Source organism: Eriocheir sinensis, chromosome 22, assembly GCF_024679095.1.
Source record: "Eriocheir sinensis breed Jianghai 21 chromosome 22, ASM2467909v1, whole genome shotgun sequence".
NCBI lineage: Eukaryota > Metazoa > Arthropoda > Malacostraca > Decapoda > Varunidae > Eriocheir > Eriocheir sinensis.
The window spans coordinates 17,778,810-17,788,809 of record NC_066530.1 but is presented as its reverse complement, the minus strand read 5'-3'; the positions used below and the strand labels follow the sequence as shown (position 1 = coordinate 17,788,809).

The 10,000-nt window shown below is 46.7% G+C and overlaps 1 protein-coding gene across 1 annotated transcript in view; it reads right to left on the bottom strand.

The window, feature by feature from the left end:
- LOC127002192 (uncharacterized) overlaps nt 1-10,000 on the bottom strand; it is a 118,045-nt gene that overhangs the window by 106,942 nt on the left and 1,103 nt on the right. The gene's annotated exons all lie outside the window — the stretch shown is intronic.

The window sequence follows — 10,000 nt, the reverse complement described above, 5'->3', positions numbered from 1 at the left end:
ATTATGGGACTTTAATCTGGCCCGCAACGTACTACCAACACAAACTGCCAGGCGGGCCACGTGTCAGCGCATCCATTCATAAAAATTGTTGGTGAACAGAAATCTTACAAAGTCACAATTTTTACCCCTATTAAAGCAGATCATTCATTAGCGTCATAAAACTGTGTCAGAGTATTTTTTTTAATTAAAGGTACATTTTTATCGCAATATTTACAAGGAACTCGCAGAGACGCGAACCCGAGCATGTTTCCCGCGACACACTTTTTCTCGTATCACCAGAAACTGATACAACGTAGTGAATATTCGTGCAGGTCAGTCATCGCGTAAATCATTATTGCGCTCTCTCTCTCTCTCTCTCTCTCTCTCTCTCTCTCTCTCTCTCTCTCTCTCTCTCTCTCTCTCTCTCTCTCTCTCTCTCTCTCTCTCTCTCTCTCTCTCTCTCTCTCTCTCTCTCTCTCTCTCTCTCTCTCTCTCTCTCGCTTAGTGGTGTGGAAAATCTATGACCAGCCAAAGTTTAATCTTCCGCCAGGCGTAATGATGAACATTTTGACAAGAGATCACCTGCAGCTGTGTTTTGACTGTGTGCTGGGCCACGTGGCACCTGCACCAGCGACACCTTCAGGCCTCTACCTTAACCCTGAAGAAACAACTGCAGAATGATGATGATGATAATAATGATACTACTACTACTACTACTACTACTACTACTACTACTACTAATAATAATAATAATAATAATGATAAAAATGCCAATTGCGCCTCGTCTATCTGCTTTAAAGACACTATTTATGTTTCCTATTCAAGTTAAATAACATAATTTAGTGTAATTAAGCTTTTATGTGAAGGCTGACGCGTGAGTCCCCAGCCAGGTGCCCCAGACAGGTGCGCCGCTGGTCACTAGATGAAGCACAAACTGACTTTCATAATAGGCTCACTTTCCTTCCGGGCCGAAACTCCTTGGAACAAAATAATCTAATTTACTCTAATCAAATGAGTGATTAAAATTGCGATAAATATACTCTGCAGTTCTTCATTTTAATTCTTCTTTGTAACTGTTTTCATCATCGCTTTGGGTCTTGGAGTTTCTTGAGAGTAAATATTGGCAAGGAAAAAATTAGGAAGGAGAAATTTCGAGATTATTTTGTCCTTAGCCTGCTATAACCTCAGTCTCCAGTGCTTTTATTTTGTTATTATTATTGTTATTGTTGTTAATGGTGTTGTTGTTGTTGTTGGTGGTGTTAATTAAGCTGTTGTTTTTGTTTTTCGATGGTAGTGGTGGTGATAGCTGTGGTTCTGATGGTGTTGGTGGTGGCTCTAGTGGTGGTGCTGGCGGAGGTGATGGTAGTGGTGGTGGTGGCGGAGGTGATGGTAGTGATGGTAGCGGAGGTGTCGCCCTGCCTGGCCGCCGCGACGCAGCCCAGACACGGCGGCGGAGGCACAAGTGTTAGCCGCGGGTGTCTTGGCGAGGTGTAAGACGGGCCGCGCTGAGTGTGTGTGTGTGTGTGTGTGTGTGTGTGTGTGTGTGTGTGTGTATATGTGTGTGTGTGTGTGTGTGTGTGTGTGTGTGTGTGTGTGTGTGTGTGTGTGTGCATAAATACATATAAATGAATAAGAAGACAAATAAATAAATGAGTAAATTAATTATTTAAGCAAATACCTATGCACAAACACACACACACACACACACACACACACACACACACACACACACACACACAGCCGCGGCCGGAACACTCCCTCCCGGCGAGACACAACAAGCCCGGCAAGCACGGCGTCCCGCTGGAAGCACAGATCAATATTCACAATGTGCTCATGACGGGCGTCGCCAGGTGTCCGGGCTCCCAGACGAGCCTCACAAAAACTCCCCGAGGACCTCCTGCCCACCCAAAACGTGTTGGTCTCGGCACATTACTCGGCCCCCGCCTGGCCCTCGCCGCCCCTCCCCGCCTTCTCGCTCCCTCTTGGCCTTACTTTTTACTTTTTTTTCCTTCCCTGTACTTATCTCCGCGGAAAAAAAAAATTATCCACCCATGATCGTCCACCTCTTTTTATTACAAACGAAACAAAAGCTAACCAAATAATGTTCCTGGCTAAGAAGGCAAATGTTTCCAATATTCCCGCAAAAACTGGAGGGATTCTTAAGCTTTATTCAGAAAAAAACAAAACAAAAAAAAGATAAAAAACGTTGAAAAAATAGACGGATGGAGTTTTCACAACGTAAAAAGGCCTATTATAAAGAAATTCGTTCGTAGTTTGTTTTCATTAAAACTAGAAAACTACAAACGAGGCATGATGGCCTAAAGCTGCACCTATGCGTTAATGCAGCTGCTTTGTGGGGAGGAGCAGAGCCAACAAACAAAACCCGTCTCTTTTTTCATGTCTGTAAAGCCTCAGAGAGTAAGCAGCAAACTCAAGAACTTAACTATCACGACAAGTTCACCAGCGAGCGATTCCTAAATGATCTACTTCGTGAATTGGATCTGGTGTCACAGAGGGGAGGAATATCATGAATGTACCGTGCATCAGTAATCATATATGCGCGCTTATGAATTCACTCTTACATCCGCCTATGCACAAGTGTGGGCCACGGTTGTCTGTCCGTATATGTATGTGCATTCATGTATACGTGCATGATACGAAATACCTAAGGCGGTGAGGAGTGCACTGAAGGGCTGGGCGGGCCTTTTGTGTGTGTGAATGTAAGCAGCCATGCATCTGCTTGCGATGGGACGAGCTCGATGCTTATTGATTACTCCGAGCATCCCTTGGCGGACACGCAACCAGCATCTGTTGATATGCTCCTGGGATGCTGAGGAAGACACACGTACGTACGGACAAGCATGGACGAGGGAACTCAGGTTATGCTGCATTTGAACTTATTACAGTGCGAGGGAAGAGAAAGTAGCGTGTCTGAGAGATCGTATGTGGATGACCCTCCCAAACCTAGGCCGGAACACCTCGCCTCATGGAAAGAAGGCTCAGGGGAAGGCAGCAAGATGAATATGAATATGCGTTTGAGTTTGTTGTGTGTTGTGGCGCCTGAGTAATGCGTGGCTAGGAGTCAGGTGCCTGGCAACAGCATGTAGAGCAGCGTCGGGGAGAGAGTGCGTGGACGTTACTGCAACAGTGTGCGTGTGCTTGAAGGTCCAGTTTTTATCCGACGAGGGGCTGGGGACTGAAAGGGGCAGCTGTTTAACGGGGCGACCGCGGCGGCGACGAGCAGGATCTGTGCTTGGAACCCGCGCGGCCTTCCCGGTGTCTGCCTGAGGGGCCGCGATGTAACCATTCCGAGGTGTGTGTGTGTGTGTGTGTGTGTGCTTGTGTGTGTCATGGCCATGGGTGCTGGAGGCTGTTCATGGGAAGTGATCAATACAAACCAGGCTCTGACCGTCCTTATGCCCCCTTCATCCTCCCCCACTCCCTCACCCACCCCCACCCACCCTCACCCACCCACCCAAGGGACGCAGCTGACCCTTACGTGACAGATTCATGGCCGGCGTGTGTGTGCGATGGGAAGCCGTCAATTGTGTCTTCCTCGGCGTGAGTAATGAGGTAAATGTGTGCTTTCTCCTTTGCTTGCTCACGTGTGATTCCCTGATATTCCGTACCTGACGCCATTGAAGGTTCCTCTTGCACGAATTTAAAAGGAACTAAATAACAACATAGAAAAAATAGTGAAGCCTTAGAATGCAAATGAAAAGTAACAACAAAAACGTGTAGAAAAAGTGAAAGTATAAAATAATAATTGCAGTTACATTAAAATCAAGACAGAAGTAATAAATGCAAATATGACTTAGGGGTTATGGAAAAGCAAAGAGCGTTATAGTAAATAGAATGTAATAGCGAATAACGTTGCACAATTATAAAAAAAAACTCTATTTGCTAAAAAAAAAACTTAGAAGCCTTAGTATGAGGAGACAATACCTTAAATGTGTAAATGTAAAATAGAACAAATTGATATGTTTTTTTGTGTTGCGGAGTAGCTTATAATTTTGCCATTTTAGGTTTGTGTTTTGCCAATACGAACAGCAAAAGCAACACTAACACTAACACTAACACCAACATTAACACTATCACTAACACCAACACCAACACCAACACCAACACCAACACCAACACTAACACCAACACCAACACTAACACCAACACTAACACCAACACCAACACTAACACCAACCCCAAAAACAACACATACCCCTACATCATCACCAACACCAAAACCAACACCAACACCAACACCAAAAAACAAACAGCACGGACAGCCTCGGCGTTAATGCAGCCCCCGTCAGCACCACTTCCATCACCCAGGCCAATTATCATCACCACCGCTTCTCCTGTCTCTCTCCACCTCTCTAATCACCACAAGTCACATTACAGCACTTCTCACCTCCACCGCCAGAGCGATCGTCATCACCATTATTACCACTGTCACTATAACTACATTACCACTGCCACCACCACCACCACCACCACCATCAAAACATCGCTCTTATTTTTACGATGTCATACCATTATATTTAACATTACCACACTACCACCATGACCACCACCACCACCACCACCACTACCTTCTGAACCCTCTTTACCAACACCACAACCACCTTGACCAACATCAACGACTATTACCAACATCCATCTAATACATTAACCACCATCGCCACTATCTGAATCCGTTTAAATAGCCCAATAACCATTCTCATGACCACCACAACCACCACCATCTCAACCATTTTATTATTCACCTTCACCACCACTACCACCACTACCACAATCCTAATTATAAACTATCACCACTACCTCTACCCTCTTAGTCACTTCCACACCACCACCTCCACCATAACAACCAAAATAATTACAACAAACAACTAATAACAATCACAACAACCACCACAACTATTGACATCATTAACATTCTCTCCACCATAATTAATTTAACCACCACCCAAGCAACAAGCATTCCTACTCGCTACCACCACCACCACCACCACCATCAAGAGTTAATCCACCACCCCCATCACCACCCACCACTACCACCCACGCCACCCACTCCACCATCACGCCCCCTCCCCCCCTCCCCCATCTCATCGTGGTGTCTACTTTCCATTATGCCCCGGTACAGTTCTGGTTTAATTCCGGCCAGCCTTTTCTATCTTCTCTGGAGTTTCATGGATCAATTAAAACTAATTTTACACCGCTGCCGCATTTTTCAAAAGTTGAAGCGTTTACCTCGGTCTGCTCATGACTAATTTATACGTTGTAGAGTAAACTATTTCGACTAATGCATTAATCCGCGCCCCTCCATGAGTGGCCAGGATGAACAATAACACCAGCTTTTTAGGAATAAGGATCTCCTGCGACTTTCTGTGCCTCTCATGACCTGCGGCGCCGCGTCTGTGTGCCCATGAGCAAAATGTGTCGCCGCTTAATTGCAGCTGCTGGGCCAGGGCGTCGCGCGGGCCGTGAGGCAGCGCTGGTGGCGGCGGCAGGCGGCGGGCGGTGCTCATCAAGCCTCTGTTATGTAGAAGAGAATTTTTTTCGGGCGTCACTGTGTGTGTGTGTGTGTGTGTGTGTGTGTGTGTGTGTGTGTGTGTGTGTGTGTGTGTGTGTGTAGATGCATGCCCCCCCACCACCCCTCCGTCACCGCCGCCGCCGCTCCCGGGTGCCCTCTGCACAATATCCCGGGACGATCAGCGCCGCGGCGGGCCGGTGCCATATCAATTAATCCATAACGAAGCTCTGGACATATTTATTGTATGTCACTATTGCGTAATGACTGCAAAGCAAAGGGCCAAAAGAGGCGCCTGAAACGACGCCTTTAGTATTCACCAGCAGCAGCAGCAGCAGGACCCCGAGTGTCGCGCCGCGGCCCGGCTCGCCTCGGCCCGCCTCGCCTCGCCTCGCATCGGCCAGATTATCCGTCAACGAGTCGAGCCGAACAATTGTCGGAAATTCCTGCTGCCATTGCATGATAGCCTCGTTCCAATAATTTTTAAATCACCGCCGTTTTTTTACTCTTTCTCTGACAGTCAAAAGCACGAATGCAAAGCTCTTATGCATTCGCTTTGCAGGGCGGCGGACGCGAGCGGCGCCCCCTCCCCGGCCCCGGCCCCGGCCTGGAGTGCAATCATAGCGTTGCCAGATGATCAGAGCGCCAGAATTTTCTAGCCGCGCCACCATTAGTCTCCTGTGGCAGTAACATATACTGACGGCGCCGCGGGTAACGTATGGCTGCCCAACTGTGCCCATTATCACCGTCCTCATGAATCTTGTCTTGCTCTACAGCCAAGAATAAACGGATCCGCAAATTGATTCTTGGCTACTCACGCCCGCATATCAACAAAGGTTGCAAAACATTTCCGGCATGATTATACTTCAAACATGAAACTCATTTCTAAAGTTTCGAAAAACAACAAGTCCAATCATTCCCAAGTACTCAGTCGTACATTGACATAAAATAACAGATAAAAAACACAGTCGATGCAAAGCGCTCGACGGATCATTGGAAGCCATTTTGCCGTTCCGGAAACTAACGCAGCTAAAAAGAAAAAGAACAAAAAAACGAGACTTGAAATTATCGGGTCTGGCTGCCTCCCGGTCGTGCGCGCGGCACCTGCATCACCAATTACTGCTTGCGGAGGGTTATTAATGTTAATTTACCTGCAGAAAAAGACGCCTCTATCTTGTCATCCCCAGGAAATACAAGTGACGGGATAGGGAGGCTGCGGAAAGGGATACACAGGGAGATGATACAAGGTAGAGAGGAGGGGAGGAGTCCGGTGGAGTTGAAGGAAATTTGTGGCGTTCATAAGCCTTTTGCTGTGGCTGACTAAACTAAATACGGGTTTAACGAAAAGTCTTGATCGATGTGCTTATTCAGGGAACCCTACTTGAGATGTCACTGGCTTATTAGAACGATACGTATTGACTGTCTTAACATGTTTTGGTGCTTCAGACAAAACACTCAACATACGTAGCGTCAATATAAGGTCTTGGTAAGATGTTTAGTAGATTGGTGATTATCTCAGTAGATGTAGAGTCTAGGAAAAGGTCTTGGTGAGGTGTTTTAGTAGATTGTAACCCCACATAAGGATGGTAGGAAGACTGTATAAGCCACGGATCAATACTGTTCATCGGCAAGAGTTCGGGTCTCTCTTTACCGCAAAAAAGAGCGTACATGTTTTGATATTCCGATGCGCTACACGGAAATATGCAAGGAAAACATTAATCTATATATCTGACCAAAAATATTCAACCACAGACAGGTAGACTTTTTTTTCTTTTAAATCATACAGGACTCACAACCACCACCACCACCACCACAACTAAGACCGTAACCACAATCTACTTTTAAAACCTCCACCACAACCTTCTCTATAGCTAACCAAATTACTACCATATACTGCCCCCTCTCTCCCCGCTACCACTACACTACCATCACACCCAGAACCTCAACCCCAACCCAAACCTACTATCACAACCTCCACCACCCCTCATATACCCCAACCATAAGTCGATTTCACAGTCCAACACAGTGTCTTCGTAACAGCCCGAACCAAACTATAGAATCCCATACAATCCAAAATGGGGAGGTCTTCGATGCCACACTAAATACACAAGACTTTTCCAGAATAGTTTCATCAAATTTGTGAACTTAAATATAAACACCAGACACTATACAAGGAAATTTCGAAGGCTCTGGTATTGGTTTGGGAGCTTACTAACCGATCATGGGGAACTGTGAAACTGACCCCATATCACCACCATAACCCCCCCCCCCCCCTCCACCACCACCAAAGACAAAGTAGCAACACAAACACAAGGGAGGCGGAGCAGGAGGAGAGAAATGTGACGCCAAAAAAGTCTAAACAAACCGTAAAGCAGCAGCAACAACAGGACGGCAAAAAAGGGAACACCGCCTCATCAGCAGCACCAACAAGCACGGACATGAGGCGGCCCCGGCGGTTGGCAGCCCTGATCTCTCCGCCTCGCGGGTCGATTTGGAATTCAGAAATTTTTGACTTGGAATGCTTGAGCTGAGGGCGAGAGGGAGAAGGTGTTTAGCGGACGAGAGCGGCAGGGAGGAGGCCTGGGGGGGAGGTGATTTAGGGAGCGAGGTGTCGTTTATGTAAAGTGTGGCAGGATGTTGCTATGTAGAGACTGGGAGCCGCTCTAATGAAGGCTGCTGGCGCCCGCTCAAGCTGCTTGCACCTATGTATACCTTCCCTGCTACTGCTGATACTGCTGGTCTATTTCCTACTGACTGCTGCTGCTTATCTGTACTATACATACTTCTTAATCAACCCTTAAAACTATCCAGCCATTATGAACACACGCAGCACTTAAAGCACCAGTCATCTACGGAGGAAAAATGAGGCAAGGTTTAGGTATGGATGCGTCCTGCGTTTTTGCATAAATTCGATTAATCTTTCCTGACCGCCTGCACAAAGCATGCATTCCTGCTTCCCGTCTCTTGCCCCGGCGGCCCCGTGCTTGAGCGAGGGTTCCGCGCTGCAGCAAGGTTACCCGTCCAGCCATTGTCGTCTTGTCGCTGGTGTCTTACCGCCGTGTTTTTGCCGGTGTCGTGTGTTGACGGAGGCGGCGGCAGCCCAGGTGGCCGCGCCTCGCACCTCGCCCCGCGCCCCACCTCACCTACACTTGTCTCAAAGGAGTCCGCTTTTTCAGCACGGTGTGTGGCTCGCCGCTTTGTTTTCGAGAAGGGAGGGGGTTGCCTTTCCACGTCTAATTTCGTCATGGCATTACTGGGTTTAAAGGATTATTTTTCTTTTAGGTAGGAATTTAGGGACAGGAGTTTATCTTTTTTATGCGTAGCAGGTTTCAAAACAAACCACTTAAAAGGCAACAAAAGGATTAAAACGGCCACCGGGTGAGTATGGTCGAGGAGTGAAGCACAGCACGTCTTTGAATCCTCGCTATCCCGCTCCTCTCAAACTCAAGCACTCCATTTCAAAACACTAGTCTTCGCGATATATCTAAAATAAGGGCAGTTGTTAATGATGATGGCAGATACTTTCATTTCCAGTTATAACATTACTAGAGCACATAAGGTGGAAAAGAGTGAGGATTAGTCATAATATCTCTCTACTGTACTTATTCATCCATCACTCAGTGCTTGCAACGAGGGAGAGGAAGGAATGCAGTAGGAAGGGTGGAGGGGAGGAAGGGACGGATGGGAGAGGCGGGATGACATAACAGGGGAGGTAAAAAAAACACGAATATCAAACTAAAAAAAAAATGGTGAGGCGAGCCGAGTTGCATAAAACCTGAAGGAGGAACCGAAGTGGGCGATGCACCTGTCCTGTAAATAAATAACAGACAAACAAAACAGACAAAAGAGGACCCAGTAGCTTAGATATACCTGGCTTTTACCTAATGGCGAAGGAGGTGAGATACGGATAAACAAGAAACCCCCTGAAGTCTGCGCAAGCTGTAAACAAACAAACAACAAACAAACAAAACAAACACAAACCAGGACCCAGCAGCTTGGATCCACCTGGCTCTTACCTAACGGCGGAGGAGGTGAGAACCGGATAAAAAATAAACACAACGAAATTAATAACAAAATCGATATATTAGAAGAAATCACAACCCGGCTGCATGTCATCGGTTCTTAAAGGCACTAATAAACATCACTCGCCGGGCAGATGACACTAGTATACTGATTATCATATGACCATTTAACCCGTAACCCGAAGGCAAAAATAGCTTTAATTTATTTCAGGCGCTCAGCTTTATGCCGCACCAATATTATATTCACAAATAGAGGTTAGCAACACGTGAATCTCGCAACAATTTTTTCCGTGTACTTGTTTGCTGTTGTGCGTCTCTCCCTCCCTCTCCCTCTCTTTCTATCTCTCTCTCGCTGTCTCTCTCCCCCTCCCGTGCACCTTCTCTCCACATGTGTGCTACTAATGATGATGATGATGATAATGATAATCACACACACACACACACACACACACACACACACACACACACACAC